The 18468-nt window shown below is 44.1% G+C and overlaps 1 long non-coding RNA gene across 2 annotated transcripts in view; it reads left to right on the top strand.

Annotated features, from left to right (window-relative positions):
- The window catches only part of LOC133376925 (uncharacterized), a 48891-nt gene that overhangs the window by 15694 nt on the left and 14729 nt on the right, over positions 1–18468 (top strand). Inside the window, exons 2-3 of one of the 2 annotated variants that reach the window (XR_009760581.1) lie at positions 11252–11372; positions 13876–14226. This is a non-coding gene — a long non-coding RNA (uncharacterized LOC133376925). Of the gene's footprint in view, positions 1–11251; positions 11373–13875; positions 14227–18468 lie in introns of those variants that run through there. The other variant, XR_009760582.1, reaches the window with a different exon arrangement.

Genomic DNA, 18468 nt, shown 5'->3' with positions numbered 1-18468 from the left:
AGGAAAGATCTATGTAGTGACCAGACAGCAAATTGGCAGAGAAAAAGAAGCCATATTAAGGGGGGGCTGAAACAAACAGGGTGGAATCTGTTAACCAGCCTCAGGTCACCATAGCAACCACTAGCAGGCCTACTGAAGGAGACAAACTGTATCAAGTGGTCTCTGATAATGATGAGGCAGATCAATTCAGGGAAGAGCTGCAAAAAGATATAAGTTTGAAGCAGATAAAGGAACAAGCTCTGACCCAACAGATTCCTTTCACTGACAAACTGAGGAATCAAGTTGTGTGTGAGAATGGGATTTTATATAGACTGTGGATGCCTGCTGAGAGAAAGGATGAATGTGAACCAGTGAAGCAATTGATAGTACCTAGCAAATACAGAACCAGATTGCTAGAGGTAGCCCACAATGTCCCATGTGCAGGACATCTGGGAATAAAAAAGACCAAGAGGAGATTGGCAGCACACTATTATTGGTCAAACATCTCCAAAGATGTAAAACAACATTGTCTATCTTGTGGAATATGCCAAAAGGTGGGGAAAAGTGGAGTAAAGACTAAGGCACCCTTAAAGCCCCTTCCTATAATTGTACAACCCTTTTATAGAGTGGGGATAGATTTGGTGGGCCCTTTTTCCAAACCCACAAGGCATGGCAAGAAATATCTATTGGTGGTGGTGGATTTTGCCACCAGGTACCCAGACGCAGAAGCACTAAGATCCGTGGAAGCCCCTGTAGTGGCAGAGGCTTTATTAAAAATCTTTATGAGGCTGGGTTTCCCTCATGAAGTGCTGACGGATCAAGGCAGTGTATTCATGGGAGAAGTGATGCAATGTATGTGGAAATGTTGTGGTCTAAAACATCTAAAGACTACTACTTACCATCCCGCCACTAATGGGTTAACAGAGAGATTCAATGGCGTTTTGAAGGGCATGATCAGAAGCTATGTTCAAGATCACCCACAAGACTGGGATGAACGGTTGGGATGCTTCTTGTTTGCATACAGAGAAGTCCCTCAGGAGTCAACAGGCTTCTCACCCTTAGAACTCATGTTCACTAGAAAAGTGAGGGGACCTTTGGAACTATTAAAAAATTCATGGGAAGGAACCCTGGGAGAGTACAAAACATCTGTAGTAGATTTTGTATTGGAATTCCGCAACAAATTAACATCAATGATGGAGATGGTGAAAAAGAATTTGAGTCATGCACAGGAGAAGCAACGTTACTGGTATGACAGAACAGCCAGGGAACGTGTGTATGATGTGGGAGATATGGTTATGGTGTTCATACCCAGGAAACATGACAAATTACAGGCTAACTGGGAAGGACCATATACCATCAGAGAAAGGCTTGACACAGTGACGTATGTAATCACCACAGACCAATTAAACAAAAGCAAAGTGGTTCATGTAAATATGTTAAAGCCTTACCATACCAGGGATGCACAGGTGTTGCAAGTTACCTTATTCCCTGAGGGAAGTGGGCCTGAACTTCCAGATTTGGTACAGGAAAGCAAAGACAAAGGAGGGGTAGATCAAGTGGAATGGTCAGAGGAGGTGAAGGAGGAAGTAAAAGAAGAGATTCTGAGAGTTTTGAAAACCTATAGGAATCTCTTTAGCAACAAACCTGGCCGAACCAGTATAGTTATACATTCCATTGATACTGGAGATCATGCCCCAATCAGATCTGTTCCGTACCGTGCAAATGGGAAAGTTTTGAATGAGATCAAAAAGGAAGTGGAAGATATGCTGGAATTAGGAGTGATCAGGGAATCCATCAGTCCCTGGGCCTCAAGTATTGTCCTGGTTCCGAAAAAAGATGGAACGACCAGGTTTTGCATTGATTATCAGCTAATCAATAAAATTACTGTCCCAGATGCGTATCCTATGCCTAGGGTAGACGCAATGTTAGAGTTATTGGGGGCAGCAACCATTATCTCTACACTAGATCTCTGTAAAGGATTTTGGCAAATGGAACTAGACGAGCAATCCAGAGCCAAAACTGCCTTCAGTACACCAGATGGGTTATATGAGTTTGTGACCTTACCCATGGGACTAAGGAACTCACCAAGTTCATTTCAGAGGCTAATCAATACTGTGTTGCGAGGCATGTCAGATTTTGCAGTGGCCTATATCGATGACGTGGCCATTTTTAGCAAGTCGGTGCCTGAGCATGTCCAACACCTGACAACAGTATTGGAGGCCTTAAGAAAAGCAGGCCTCACAATAAAAGCTAAGAAATGCCAGTTTGGACTAAAGGAAGTAATCTATTTAGGACATAAGGTGGGGAGTGGGAAAATCACCCCCTTATGGAGCAAGGGGGAGGCAATACAAGCGTGGCCGATCCCCTTAACCAAAAAACAAGTAAGGGCATTTCTGGGTGTGGCTGCATTTTATAGGAAGTTTGTGAGAAATTTTGGGGAAATAGCAACCCCCTTGCATGAATTAACAAAGAAGAAGTGTTCTGAGCATGTGGTATGGACGGATGAATGTCAGAAGGCTTTTGATCTACTGAAGCAAGCCTTGTGCCAAGGACCCATATTAATAGCACCAGACTATGAGAAACCATTCATCATGGCTACAGATGCATCGGACCTGGCGCTGGGAGTCGTCTTGCTGCAGGAGAGAGAAGGCACCAGACATCCAGTGGCGTACCTGAGTCGCAAGCTGACGCCGAGGGAGAAAAACTATTCGTCGGTCCAGAAGGAGTGCCTAGCGGTCGTGTGGGGACTGAACAAGTTGCGCCCATACGTGTGGGGACGAAGATTCACAGTGACTACGGATCATCGGGCCTTGTTATGGTTGCAGACTATGAAAAACCATAACACTATGCTGCAGAGGTGGTCCTGGGCCCTACAGGACTATCAAGTGGACTTCCAGTTCATCAAAGGCAAGGACAATGTACTGGCCGATGGACTTTCCAGGCAAGTGGCTGGGACTGCAGTGACGTAACCAGACAGAGGAACAAAGAAAGACATTTTCCCCATAGATACTTTTATTTGTCAACGCGACGTATAAATCCTGGAACAGGAATAATACTCTGCCGTTGTTTTAAGGGGGGGGGGAATGTGATGTTCCTATATTAATGTATATATGGTAAGTGTTGTTGTTTAGAAGATATATGGTAAGTGGAGTGAAAGAGGAGGGGGAGTGAATGGGCAGTAGAATGCTAGATGATTGGCTGAGTGTTTAAAATGGCTGAACGTATAAAAGGAAGAGTGAGAGTGGAATCAGGGGGGAGAAGAGAACTGAGTGGGTTGCTTGGTGGGGTTTAGAGAGTTGTTTGACAGGAGAGAGTGGAGAAGGAGGGGGGTGGAGTTCGGATTAGTATTGAGTAAAACCATATGCTTATGTGCCTTAAGAAGAAATCTTGTTAATCTTGTTAGCTTTGTTATCTTTAATAAATACTTAATTTGGTTTACTAAAGGCCTGATCCTTGGCTGGGGTTTCACAGACCAGAAGGGAGGGTAAGGTAATGACCAAGGCTGAAGGGAAACTGTAACAAATGGTGGCAGCGGTGAAGAGAATAACAATACCAGTATTCAGAGTCTCTGGGAATACTAGTATTAGGACGTGACTGGTGGTTGCCTAGCAGGGGGATCTGTTGAGATCTGTGCTAGAGCGGGGAGAGAAAAAATAAAAAAGGACAGTCCAGACTGGTGGAGTCCCTGGTGGTGCCTAGTGACAGGCAGTAGCCACGCGCAGGTAGGAACCTGACAGGAAGAGCCAGGGAAGGACGCCTCACACTCATCCGAAGCTGTCAGAAGAAGAGAAGGAAAGACGCCGTCGGGAACATCTCTGTTTCTACTGTTCAAAGCCGGGTCATGTGGCCAGGGAATGCGGGCTTAAAGGAGAGAAAACAGGGCCATCGGAAAACTAAAGCACCCAGCTCTTGTGCAGGCCGAAGAGCTGGGGGCCGTTGTGTACAAAGGGCCTCCGATAACACAGCCCCCCTCGAAAGGGGGACTGGTGCTACCTATTCGGATTACAACCTCAGCAGGAGTAATGTTTAACACTACAGCGCTGATTGACAGTGGAGCCTCAACCAGTTTCATCGATGCAAAATTGGCGAAATGTTACAAAATATCAATATGGAAACTGGGCGCCCCCTTGTCAGTGGAGACGATTTATGGTAGACCTCTGAAATCAGGTGGAGTAACGCGAGCGACTGAGGAATTGAAATTAGAAATTCCTGGGCATGAAGAGTTCATTTCCTTGTATGTATCAGATCTCTCGAACTTTGATGTGATTCTGGGGATGCCCTGGTTAGCAAAGCATGACCCACAGATAGCCTGGAAGAACGCAGTTGTCTGGTTCACCTCTCAGTACTGTCACGAGAATTGTCAACCAGAGATAACTGTAAAAGCCCTGGCTGGAGCTGTGCAAGAGGCCAAAGAAGGGGTACTTCCCTCAAAATATGCGGATTTTAAGGATGTGTTTGATGAACAGGAAGCCGAGTCTTTACCCCCCCATCAGCCTTATGACTGTGCCATTGATCTGGTGCCAGGAGCAAGCATTCCAACTGGAATAATTTATTCTCTGACAGCCGGAGAGAGCAGCTTTGAGAGAGTTTTTGGAGAAAAACCTGAAGCGAGGATTTATTCATCCATCACAGTCCCCCGCTGGCGCCCCTTTGCTGTTTGTGAAGAAGAAAGGAGGGGAACTCAGGCCCTGCAATGATTATCGCGCCTTAAATCAAATCACCATCCCTAACAGTTACCAATTGCCCTTAATTCCGGAGTTGTTAGATCGTTTGCGCTCTGCAACCATCTTCACGAAATTGGACTTGAGAGGGGCGTATAATCTGATTTGAATGAAGGAGGGGGATGAATGGAAAACGGGGTTCCTCACCTCCTATGGTCAATTTGAATATCTGGTGATGCCTTTCGGACTATGTGGAAGTCCTGGCGTGTTTCAGAAGTTTACGAATGAAGTGTTTAGAGACCTCTTGGATCAGTACGTGATTTGTTATCTGGATGATATCCTGGTGTTTTCAAAGAGTCAGGAAGAACATGATCAACACGTGAAAACTGTGTTGAAGGGACTGAGAGAGAACCGCTTGTATGCCAAGTTAGAGAAATGTGGATTTGACTTGTCATCTTTGGACTTCATTGGATACTGAATCTCGGCAGGAGGAGTAGAGATGGACCCAGGAAAAGTGAGTTGTGTACTGGATTGGGGTCAGCCAACCACCAAGAAGGATGTACAACGTTTTCTGGGATTTGCCAATTACCACAGAAAATTTATCCCAGGCTTTTCCAAGCTAAACGCCCCCCTTACAGATTGCTTGAGGGGAAAGGGAAAGTTCCAATGGACAGAGGATGCAACAAGAGCTTTCAGAGAACTGAAGAAGAAATTCGCCTCAGAGCCTATTTTGCATTTTGCTGACCCTACCCGCCCTTTCGTTGTGGAAGCAGATGCTTCAGACTTAGCTATGGGGGGGGGGTTCTTTTGCAATCTGACCTGGATGGGAAGGAATTGTACCCTTGTGCATATTTCTCCAGAAAATTAAAAGATGCCGAAAGAAATTATACCGTGTAGGAAAAAGAGTTACTAGCCATTAGAGACTCCTTTGAGAACTGGAGACAGTATCTGGAAGGAGCCCAGCATCAAATAGAGGTGCGCTCTGATCATAAGAACTTAGAAAGTCTGCAGACAGCTTGAAAGCTGAACCAGAGACAGATACGTTGGTCGCAATTTTTCGCCAGGTTTAACTTCAGGATTACTTACCATCCCCATGCAAAAAATCAGAGAGCAGACGCGCTATCCAGACAGCCGCAATACAAAGGAGATGAGAGTGACAGCCCTCCCCAATACATTGTTCCCTCGGAGAAGATGATGCTGGGATTATGTCAGCTTTCATGGGAAGAGGAACTCAGAAAGGCTTAACAGGGGGATCCCTGCATGCAACAATATGTCCAGGAAATGGAACAAGATCAGGATTCAGAAGTAAGTTTCCATTGGAAGGATGGATTGTTGTGGTTCAAAGCTGCCAGATATGTGCCAAAGGGGGATCTAAGACTCAGAGTTTTGCATCAATGTCATGACTCCATCACCGCTGGGCACTTTGGCATCTTTAAGACCATTCAGAATGTAGCCAAGGACTTTTGGTGGCCTCAAATGCGTTGAGACATTGAAAATTATGTAAAATCCTGCTCTGTCTGTATGCGTGCAAAGACAGACACCGGGAAACCAGTGGGGTTGCTGGAAACTCTACCCACCCCGAGCGAACCCTGGAAGGACCTATCCATGGATTTTATAACTGATCTACCGAGATCACAAGGGATGACGGCCATTCTGGTAGTTGTGGATTCATTAACCAAGATGGCACATTGTCTTCCTTGTTCAGGGGCCTTGGAAGTTAGAGAAACAGCTGAACTATTCATAAAGGAAATCTACCGACTGCATGGACTGCCACATAGTTTAGTCTCGGATCGAGGAACTCAATTCACCGCCAAATTTTGGAGAGCTGTTTGGAAACAGCTACAGACAGAGTTAAGGCTTTCTTCGGCTCATCACCCCCAGATGGACGGGCAGACTGAGAGACTGAATGCTGTTTTGGAAAGGTATTTATGCTGTTATGTGTCTTACCAACAGACTGATTGGGTCTCCTATTTACATTTTGCAGAATTTGCTTATAATAACTTCTTGCATACCAGTACTGGACAAACTCCCTTCTTTGCTAACAATGGATTTCACCCCAAAGCCTTCCCCAGCAGCACAGGGAGCCTGCCGGTACCTGCTGCAGGGGAATTTTTGCAGGAGCTTCAGGCAGTGCAGCAAGTATTAAAACACCAATTAGACGAGGCCAAAACAGAGTATAAACGAGTTGCTGATCAACATCGGAGAGAAGCCCCCCCCCCCTTCAAGTAGGAGACAAGGTATGGTTGTCTACCCGTTTTCTCCAGATGCCGGGCAAATGTAGAAAGCTGCAGGATAAGAGAGTGGGACCCTTTGAAGTAGAGGCACAAATCAATCCAGTGGCTTATCGTTTGAAGTTGCCAGCTACTTTTAAAATACATCCTGTGTTCCAATGCTCCTTGTTAACGAAAGCAGCCCCTCCCAGTGAGTTACGACCGCTGGAACCCCCAGGGTCACCGCTAATAGTGAATGGACAAACGGAGTTCGAAGTGGCAGAGATTCTGGACTCACGGAGAAAACGTAACAAACTACAGTATTTGATTCACTGGAAGGGCTATGGGCCGGCTGACAGATCATGGGAGAATGAATGAGACGTTCACGCTCTGGACTTAGTAAAACCCTTCCATCAAAGGTTCCTGCATCGCCCCAAGCCGACAAGTGGGGGGGCACAGCATGGGAGAGGGGATGGCGTCGGGATGCAGGATTGGGACCCTGAGCTTTCAGAAGACGAAGCGAGAGAGGGAGACATTTGGCCAGAGCCATGTGAAGGAGAGAGGGAGGAAATCTCAAAGATAGAACTGTCTGGCAGAAAATACCTTGAGAGGCCAACCGACACAGACTCTTCCAGCGAGCTTCCCAGGCTCCCTCCCCCTTCAGGTTTAGAGCAGTTTGAGAAGGAGGGAGGACAAGGGGGAGTTCCACCCCCTCCTGATCCAGGGAAAAGTCAGGAGCAACAGCCTGACAGTTTCAGCATGGCCCCCCCGCTTTCCCCCATACCTGAGTCAGAGTCTTCAGAAGGGGAGGGGGCAGTGCTTCCCCCTTCACCACGCACAAGGAGACAGCAAAAGAGACAGGAAAGGGGGGGGAAAGGAGGGGTATGGATGAGAGCACTTTGAGGCGGAGTGAGAGAATTCGCGCCAGATTACACCCTTCATAAGGGAGGGGGGGAATAGGGATTCCTTGTTCTGTCAACTCTCTTCCCTGTCACAGGTCATGCCTAGTAGTTAAAGTTCATGAGACGATGTAGTCTTTGTCTGGATATTACTTTAATAAAAACTGAATTGCTTGCATCAACTGGTCTGGTTCCTGAGTCTCGACCTGGACACGACAGAAACGAATGCTGATGAAAGTTAAAGAGGAAAGCACAAAAGCAAGACTACACCTGAACGTCAAGAAGACTAAAGTAATGACAACAGAAGATTGATGTAACTTTACAGTTGACAATGAGAACATTGAAGTTGTCAAGGATTATCAATACCTCGGCACAGTCATTAACCAAAATGGAGACAATTGTCCAGAAATCAGAAGAAGGCTAGGACTGGGGAGGGCAGCTGTGAAAGAACTAGAAAAGATCCTCAAATGCAAAGATGTATCACTGAACACCAAAGTCAGGATTATTCAGACCGTGGTACTCCTGATCTCTATGTATGGATGTGAAAGTTGGACAGTGAAAAAGGCGGATAAGAGAAAAATCAACTCATTTGAAATGTGGTGCTGGAGGAGAGCTTTGCACATACCATGGACTGCGAAAAAGACAAATAATTGGTTGTTAGAACAAATTAAACCAGAGCTGTCACTAGAAGCTAAAATGATGGAACTGAAGTTATCATACTTTGGACACATCATGAGAAACATTATTCACTAGAAAAGACAATAATGCTGGGAAAAACAGAAGGGAGTAGAAAAAGAGGAAGGCCAAACAAGAGATGGATTGATTCCATAAAGGAAGCCACAGACCTGAACTTAGAAGATCTGAGAAGGGTGGTTCATGACAGATGCTCTTGGAGGTCACTGATTCATAGGGTCGCCATAAATCGTAATTGACTTGAAGGCACATAACAACAACAACAGAATGATTTACCTCACATATTGTGAAACCGATTTGAGATGTTCATAATTATTATTTTACCTCACTCAAATCTGAATTTTTCTGAAGCCTACCCAATGTTCTTCCTTTAGTGCCAACACAACACCCTCATAACCTTCATTACTATGCTGCCCTGTCTGGTAGGTCACCAGAAGTGACCTCCTCTGTTTTCCTTGAACATTTTCAGTTAGTGTTTCTTTTCACAAATATTCATGCTCTCAGCCAGTTTTTGTTTTTAATGTAAGTTTAACATAACAATATTTGCATACATTTAAGTTAATTAATATATAAAGATGGACACGGAAGAATTCTCCCCCCTCCCTCTCTGGGAGACTCTCCAACTTCCCTCTCCCTCAGCATATTTGTGAGGTTTATATTATCTCTGTACTGTGAAGGAATATTCTCCAGTGGTCTGTTTTACAAAATGTTTTCTGTAAATTAGACTTAAAAACACAGGTCAGGAAAAATTAAGCCATGCGCACCACACTGGAGCTGTTTGTCATATACTGGCAAGTGTAGCGGCTGTATGATGGAAAGGAGAGCTGTATTTTGGGAGGATAATCAAATGCTAATGTGGCAAACCACTGAGATCTGCTCTATATCTGAATAATTACCTATGGCTGACTATTTAGGTGTCACTAACAGGGTCAGCACCAGTTCAGCAGCTGTACACACTCTGTCTGACTTGAAGAGTAGAGCATGTGTAAGCCATGCTCAATGTTTCAGTTGTGATTTGATTCAAGGACTATTTCTGTGATATGGTATAGCCATACAGTTAGCCTTGGCCTAGGTTTGCATCTATGCTGCACGCTACAGAGTAATTGGTGATGAACCCCTTGACAGCAATTGGCAATTTTCTTTTAGAGACAACACATGGTGGTCCTTGGTTCCACCTCTGGTCTTCTATCATATTGTGTTATTGCTATTATGTTGCTTTCCCTTGTGCATTTGTCACAGTTGTGGCTTTTTGTGTGATAGCAATATGTGTTCTTCGGGTGCAGACACAGTCTAAAATCAGAAAATATGTGAGATGAACTCATACTACCCAGGATCATATAACCATATAACTGAGGGGAAAATACATTGAAAACCTCACCCTATTGGTCCATGATTACATGATATAGCTGTAGAGGGGTCACATATCCCTAGTGAGCCAATCTAAAGAGGGGAGGCTGGAAATCATATAACTGAGGGGAAAATCTTGCTGGCAATAGCTGAAACTATACCTTTCTCCCTGGTGTGAGGAAGGATGTAGACGCAAGAATGCCCTCCAAGGCCAGGGGCAAGCAACCCTGTGGGTGGCAGCTAAAAAAAAAGGACATCTTTATTCATAATAAAAGTGAAGGGTGGAGACATAGGGTTGCCAGGTTCTTGGCCTGAGACTGATCCTGTATCTTTAGGAGAAGAGAAAGTCAGCCAAGTGCAGGTGTCCTTTCAACACGGTAATGGGAAAAACCACAAGATGGAATTCTCCCTTCCCCCTGCCCAACTTTTAAAGATACAGAAGACCTCTTGGTTGCCAGGCCTGGCCTCCAAGAGGTCTTCTGTGTCTTTAGAAGTTGTGCAGGGGAAAGGGAGAATTTCACCTTGTGGTTTTTCCATTACAGTGTTCCAAGAACACCTGAACTTGGCTGACTTTCTCTTCTCCTAAAGATACAGGATCAGTCTCAGGCCATGGACCTGGCAACCCTAGTGGAGAGTTGTGAAGCACCCAAAGGAGAAGAGCAAAAACCAAGTAGCAAGGCTCATCAAACTAATACCACATAAGGAGGTATATTCCTGAAGAGCAGAAGAAACAACAAAATTGATTTAGATCCTTTCTCTAGAAGGCTATCTCTCTTTGTAAGAATTTTCTTTATAAAAAAGGATACATCTCAGATTCTTATCAAAACACACTGGGCTTTTTATATCCTCTGCACTTCAGAAATAAAACTTCTCGTAGGCACCAGCTGCAGGCCCACCTTTCATTCTGTGTTGCTATTTATAACATTGACAGTCTAAGCATACAAAAGGTATCTCACAAAACAATTGCTGGTTCCTTCATCTGGGCTTGCCAACTCATGGCTTTGAAGGTTGCTGAGGTGCCTTTAATCAGTTGAATGTTCAGCAAGAATGGCCAAGGGAAATGGCTGTAACAGTGGGAAAGGTGAGGGTGAGGGGGTTGAATTTCTCCCTGCCACTGAACTATTAAAGGATCAGGAATGAGCGGCCTCTGCCTATATTCCTGCAACCACCTAAGAGAGAGGGTCATTTTCATGTGAATTCCTTACATATTAGGGTTGCCAGGTCCATGGCCTGATTCTGTATCTTTAGGAGAAGAGAAAGTCAGACAAGTGCAGGTGTTCTTGCAACACTATAATGGGAAAAACCACAAGGTGGAATTCTCCCTTTCCCCTCCACAACTTTTAAAGATACAGAAGACCTCTTGGAGGCTGGGCTAGTTAAACATTGACCAGGGATAGTTAAACATTGCTCATAAGGATAAGGGAGAATTTGGTTCCATTCACATTTTGTCTTGAATGGCTAGATCCAGTCTTCTTCAAGGAACATAAAAAGCAAAGGCAGCATCTACAACCAGAGGAAGGCGATTTTCTACCACCTGATGATGGACTTTGCATTCTGAGGGTTACTTCCCCTCCATCTACCAGGTAATTCTATACAATTTAGCTTCAATTGACTCTTTTTACCTAGGGCAGCATCCTAAATTAATCCCTGGCTTTGCTAAATGAACGACTGCCATGCTTCTGCTCATTACTTCTGCACTCTGGCTACCTCAGGAAGCTGTGTCTTAATTTCTGAGACTGAGAGCAACCATTGCTTCTTTATCCCAGAAACCTAAGGGGGCAACCTGATATCTGTAACACCTGAGAAGGTGTTCTATCTTGAACGTTCCAGAGATGACATTTGTGGGCAGAAGAGTAAGAAATTAGAAATGGTTACTTGTTTTGGAAACAACAGAGTATCTGGAAATGGGAATTCCCTTAATATGCATTTTGTGCTATTCCTTCTTTGTTACTCCTTTCCAGTAGTTTTCCTCTGGTCAGGGATAGGGAACCTTTTCAGTTCCCTTCTGGGCATTACATGCTAGTGGTGGGCAGAGCTACAAATGATGTTGTCTTTACATAGCACATACACTTCCCTCTATTCTCCATCCAGGCAAGCAAAGGGCGTATCAGAGTTCAAGGACACATTGCAGCCAGGCAAAAACCTTCAAGGAGGGTTGAAGCAGGGCCAGTGAGGAATGTGGCCTGGGGAGAATACTCCACAGCCCTTTTATACTTGAAGGGAGTTGTCCTTGTGTTGAAGGAACCTTTGTCTCCTTCTACATGCTGCTTCTTTGCAAATGCATCACTCCACCAATGACTTGGCTGTGACAAAACTATCCTACCACAAAAACTGTATATGATAGAATTAGCACTAGTGATACTTAATGTTCCTGGTATTACATGGTTGGGGAGTTGGTCTCAGTGTTGTTTTATCGCTGGTAATAACTATGTGGCAGAAGTAGGCGTTAACAGTGATGGTGGTGCACTGTTGGTGAAGACTGTTTTGATGTTTATGTTCATATATTAATGCATTCTGAGCTAGACATAGAGCAGATGTAGGGTTTTTGATACATGCACAAGAGGTAGAGGATGTCGATTGCCTCATCAGAGGAAGCCTTGTTGCAAATCACTTTGTTACCTGAAGTTTGATTGATGGGGATGAAGAGCAAGGTCTTCTTAAAAGTGGCTCCTCACATTATGGAACTCCCTCCCCGGGAAGCTCCTTCCCCAGAGAAAACTAGAAGAATGGTAAAGTGGCTTTAAAAAAATCAGCAAGCATTTTGGGGATAGTGGCTGATTTTAAACGTCTTGGCTGCTGTTCGCAAGTTGTTTGGAAGCTATTTTAGGATTTTACTTTAGCTGTTTGATTTTGGAGTGATGAATTTGATTGTGCTTTTATGGTTGCTTTATGGGTTATGTTACAATATGTTGGAGACTGCCCTGGAGCTCTTTGGAGGCGAGTGGTGGGATATAAATCCAAAACTAAAATAAACAAACATACACAAAAACAGGCATTTCCTACTGTGAAGAGTATGCTATACAGATGGTTACTATCACAGATGGTAATACATATTCCATACAGATAGTAGTACATGTGCTGTTTTCCCCCCTCTCACCACCATTAATCTGTTGTACATTCCTCCTAAACCAACTCTTGGGAGGACATTTTTTTAAAAAAATAGTATGGGGTGAAAGGGTTAGTCCCAACCTAATTTGCTACTCTCTTCCTGCACCTATTTTAAAATAAATTTAAATAGGCAGGAGATCTGATCATAGATCACCGATATCTCATCTAGGCTATGTCCAGGTGGAGGCGCTGTCTTACAAATGGATAGTTAAGGTCTAATTTTTGAATGTCTATACACAATTGGCACACAATAGTCAACACACACAATCCTGTTTTTTCCACACTCAACATATACATTGCTATCACGCTGATGCTTGTCCTGCAGACGATGGCAGATGCTTGGCAGAAAATATCTTGGATATTTGTTTCAAATTACTGTATTTTGTTTTGTTCCTCCTCTCAAACATGCCACTATCTCTCTCCCTGGTAGTTTACAGGATTAAACTGTAGTTTATGGGTTCCTTCTTTTTTAAAAAAAATATTTTTGTACCATTTTGATTTCATACAATTGCGCAAGGTCTGTAATAACAAAATCAAATTGGGCCTGTTTGGTGCTCTGAGTGGATGTGTGTGTGTGTCCTGAGATAATTCCTCTCCCCCAGCCTTTTTTAACATCCAAATTCAACTTAATGCACCCCAGGATCCGGATCACTGAGACAGGGAGGGGAATCAATCAGCCCTGAACCTCCTCTCACTTTTTTCAAACTTCTCCTGCAGCATTGGAGAGGTTGGGGGAGGGGGAAGCAAGAGGCAACAAGGGGGTTTCTTACTGCAGGGAGACATTTGCTTCTTCCTGCTTGTTTCCCTCCCCCCTTACCTCTTTGATAGCTCTGTGCCCCAGGGCTTCCTCCTGCTGCAGGTGAAATTTAAAGGGGAAAAAAGCAAGAAAATGTTCCCCTCCCACTCTCAGCAGCACACATACCCCCCTCTTCAGTTAGAGCATTAAGCAGTCCCAAGCATTTATTTTTATTATTACAGGCCTTCTGCAAATCTACTCATGGAAGGAGCAAATGGATAGAGGCCACCCATTGAAGCATCACCACAAAGGTGACAAACCACCCACCAAAAATGTGCTAAGGTGATGTCACCAACCTGGTGCCTGCAAATACCCCATGGCACCTGCAAAGACCTTCAAGAGTGACCCTGGAAGGTAGCCCAGAATCTGAGTTCTCATTTTTTTAAAAAGAGTAAGTCTCTAGCCCTCCCAGAAGGAAAGTTATGGAGCAAACCTTGCAAATACCCTTCTAAGCCATTTCTGTTAAATGAGCCAGCTCGGCTACTCCCACCTGTCAGCAGTGCCATAACTAGGCAGGTGCAACAGGTGCACAAGCACAGGGCCCAGGACGAAGGGGCCCCTGAAATGGAACTGACAAAAACAATTGTCAAATATAATAATATTTTCAAACTTTAAATTTTGGCGCCGTGCTCTGCTGTGCGGTTCAGATGTCGGTGAACCGAGTGCATCGAGTGGGCCCAGACAGCCCATTGCATTATTTAGCGGTTTAGCGAATGTGAATGATCTTGTATATTTCTTATGTGCACAAAAATTATTTGTAAACAATTGTTATATCGTATTTGTTTTATTATTATTTCCCCCCCCCCCAAAAAAATGAAGGGGCCCAAAAATAAAACCTTGCACAGGGCACATGAAAAGCTAGTTACGGCACTGCATGTCAGTGTTATTAGCCAATGACTGAAGTCAGAGCTGTAACTGACAAGTGAGTTGTTTGGACACCAGGCAATAGGAATTGTTGGGATCCTAAAGAGCTGCTGTTTTGTCCTCTCTTTTAATACACTTTCCCTTTCTGTCTTTTTTTAGTCCTTGGAATCGCCATAGGTTTTTCCCTAGCATCTGTCCTGTGATGGGTTCACCTGAGATCCAGTAGTGCCTACAAGTAACTTTCTGCAAATACTACAGAGACAGTGTGGGTGACTGTTAATGAATCCCCCTTCTGCTGAAAGGCAAATGTGAAAACTTTGCAAAGAAGCTTAGGCATGTCTCTTACTGTGCTGTAGCTAAAAACCAGGGACTTATTAAGAAGCTCACTGTATAGTGAACTTACAGTCTTCTCGGAAGTAAGTCTCTTGGTATTTAATGAGGCTTTCTTCCAGGTAAGTGGGTACAGGATGACAGCCTAGGCTTTGGGTTAGGACTGGCATTGTGCCTTTAACAGCTGTATGGCAGGGAAAAATTCAACAGGTCAATACTTTTCTAGAATGGAAATCCAATTATGTGGAAAGCGTCACCATAACTACTCTCTACTTTTGTGTTATGCCATGCCTCCATGGCAGCCATTTTGTGACTGGTGCCCCCAGCACTCTCTCAAAACATGAAATGTGCCCAATGGTCCAAAAAGGCTGGTGACCCCTGCGCTAAGGAGTTTACACACCGGCATTGGCTGTAGATGTATATGATAGCTTATATCTATTTGTCTGTAGATGTATGTGATAGCTTATTTATTTATTTATTGAAGGGAAAAGCTGGATTAAATGAAGAAAAAGTATGGGCTGGTATTTTGATGAGGACACTGTTGTGTGGATGCTGTGAAAAAAAGCTCTGAACACAACCAGGGCCCAGTCCACAATAAACTGCCAAGCAGAAGTGCCTCATGTTTGGCCCTTACTTTTCAGGGCAATCATTCTGCTCTTTAGGTCCTTATCCTCACTTATCCTTATCCTAACTCAGCTTTCTGCTTCCAGTTCTTTGGGTATTCCAAATCCATCAGCAAACATTGCTCTGTCTTCTCACCTGATATTGACAGAGCTGCTACATTATTCTGAGCTTCAAAGCATTTCAAAGTAGCCCTCCCCCCGCAATGTCTGGAGAAGGGCAAGAACCCTCTCCAGTTTGAGAAGCTCATGGCTAATTATAACACAAGCAGGACGTCGAAATTGGAGAATCTCTGTTTAAATATATTATTATTACTGCATGATTAGTAGAGGGTTCTGGAAAACACTTTTCAGAAGCAGAGCTAAAATTGCCTATAAACCTCTCACATACTGTTTATGTGAATGTCTGATCAATTTTCTGGCCACTTATTTTCATAGGTGAGGCTTAAATTGCCTGTGATTCTAGTTATTTCCACATTGGGCATTTGCTGTGGAATAACCATAGTTTATCCTTTCACTTTTTATAGGGCATCTGTGTGACATTGTGAAGAAAATACCACTTCTGTTTTCCCTGTTCAGCTCTCCACCCCCCCTAGCATAAAAATTCCAACTTTTTTTTTTTAACTCAGTGGGCAAGCTGTGCAATTTCCCCAGGTGTTGATGGCTTAATGACACCACTATTTTGACCAATAAGATTGATACAGCCATTTTATTATTTATTTATTAGATTTATATCCTGCCCTTCCCCCCAGTAGGAGCCTAGCTTGTGCTCTAGCCATTTCCTTCTCCATAGTCTGCTTTGCATGTCTAGGACAGGAATCAACTCATTACTTTAACCATTCTCTTTCCCAAAAGATATATATCTGTTTTTTTCTGCCCCTCCCCTTATAGTGGATATCATGATCAGGAGCGCAGTGAGGAGGGAGGGAGTATTCAAAACTTTCCCACACACAACGGTTCCAATGAAAAGCACCCCCTCCCTCTTTCTCACTATTTGTTGTTGACATCTGGATTGCTTGATGGCTGTTTATATAGAACAGAGAGTATAGGGCAGACATTTAAAATGCAAGAGACCACTCTGGCCAATGCTGGGTTTACATCTGCATTGCAAAGCTGATGTGTATTAAAATGGAAATGAACTGCCTTCAAGTCGATCCAGATTTCATGGTAAGCGACCCTATGAATAGGGTTTCCATGGTAAGCGATATTCGGAGGGGGTTTACCATTGCCTCCCTCTGAGGCTAGTCCTCCCCAGCTGGCTAGGGCCTGCTTCAGCTTGCCACAGCTGCACAAGCCAGCCCCTTCCTTGTCCGCAACTGCCAGCTGGGGGGCAACTGGGCTCCTTGGGACTATGCAGCTTGCCCACGGCTGCACAGGTGGTCGTGCACATAAGTGAGGCACTCGCTGTGGGGGTGATCTTTAGCTGACCCTTTACACCCAGGAGACATGAGCAGGTATTTGAACTCACAGACTCTGGACTCCCAGCCAGGTTCTCCTCCCCACTGTGCTATACCAGCTGTGATATGTAATGCAGTTCATGCTACAATTTTTGTTCATTTAACATATTTATATATCAATATGTATTAAGCGATATATAAATGTTAAATAAACAAAAATTGTAGCAAGAACTGCATTATTCTGCATTGTAAAAAATGTTCTAGGTCTCAAAAACCACTTTGTCATCCTCCTGACTCTAATATTATCATGCTGCTTCCCATCAGATAAAAAAGGATAGTACTGCTGTTAGGCCACCTTTCTTGTCTCTAATTTTCCCCAGCGGAAACAGATTTTTTCTAGCACTGTAAAGTCAGTGAAATAATGGGAGAAGACAGGTCAGATAAGAGACCTACAACCTTAGATTGCCTTAGAGTGATGGCTAAAATCATAGGGCAGGAGGGGACATGTTGGGTCATCAAAGTCCAGGAATGACCACCTTCATCAGTCTGAGAATCATTTAATATTACATCCATGTCCTTGGGAGCAGGTGCATTGGTGCTCTCTACAAGGAAGAGCAGTCATAGTGCCCAGGAGATTGGGGGTAATATCCTTTCATTTGTTTACTGAGTTCTTTCCAATGGGGCTGATGTTCTGTATAGCAGGGCTAGCTGAAGATATGCTGCCAGCTGAAGCAGACAGGCAAAAGTTATCTATTGGGCTGACCATTCCCTGGCCCACCAATGCCTCCACTGCACCTGATGTCAGTCACTCAGGGGTCTTCCAGAACTGTTTGAATCTTCATCCTCATTTTCTTACACAAAGCTTATGCAGAGGTTATATTATGTCCAGTCTTTATTGAGCATTCATTCTGATTTGTTTGTGCGGAGGTTATACAACAATGAGTATTCATCCTGATTTGCTTATGCAGAGATTATATGTCTTCCTATTGATCTTTTAACTAGAGATGTGAAGACCCAGAAAAAACCTGGAAAAAATCAGGGGGGAAATCCCATACTTTCTAGTGCATCTCCCAGTACTTTCTTAATCACAGAAAGTTTTTTCTTAAGTGAATTTGTTGCATCAAAACACTTTAATTGCGGGAACCTCAATTTACAGTAGGAAATTGAATCTCTCCTGCAAAATACTGACAGCCTTGAGGCCACCTCACATCCTCCCCACACTCAGTGACATCTTACCCTGTCCTAGCAGTAGCAGGGTGCCACTATAAAATACTGTTAGCTGCCCAGCAGGTGGCTGTCATTTTAGATCCTTGCAATGCCAGACATCATGCACTTGGGGATATTTAAATTAAGATGGCATCTGTCTGCTTCTGACTGTCTGGAGCCAAGTTCCAACATGGCTCTGGAAGTAGGATGGAGGTAGTGGCTAGGCAAGGGGCCAGAGGCCACGACAGGAGAGGGCCATTCCGCCACCCCTCCCAATCCCTCTAGATTGAGTTTTTTTAAAAAATAGAAGGAGGTAGCACCCTCACCCTTGGGACGCTCCAAGAGGTGATCCCCTTCA

The sequence above is a fragment of the Rhineura floridana genome, chromosome 2, assembly GCF_030035675.1.
Source record: "Rhineura floridana isolate rRhiFlo1 chromosome 2, rRhiFlo1.hap2, whole genome shotgun sequence".
Lineage (NCBI taxonomy): Eukaryota > Metazoa > Chordata > Lepidosauria > Squamata > Rhineuridae > Rhineura > Rhineura floridana.
The sequence above is the reverse complement of the archived record's forward strand: the minus strand, read 5'-3'. Positions and strand labels throughout refer to the sequence as shown.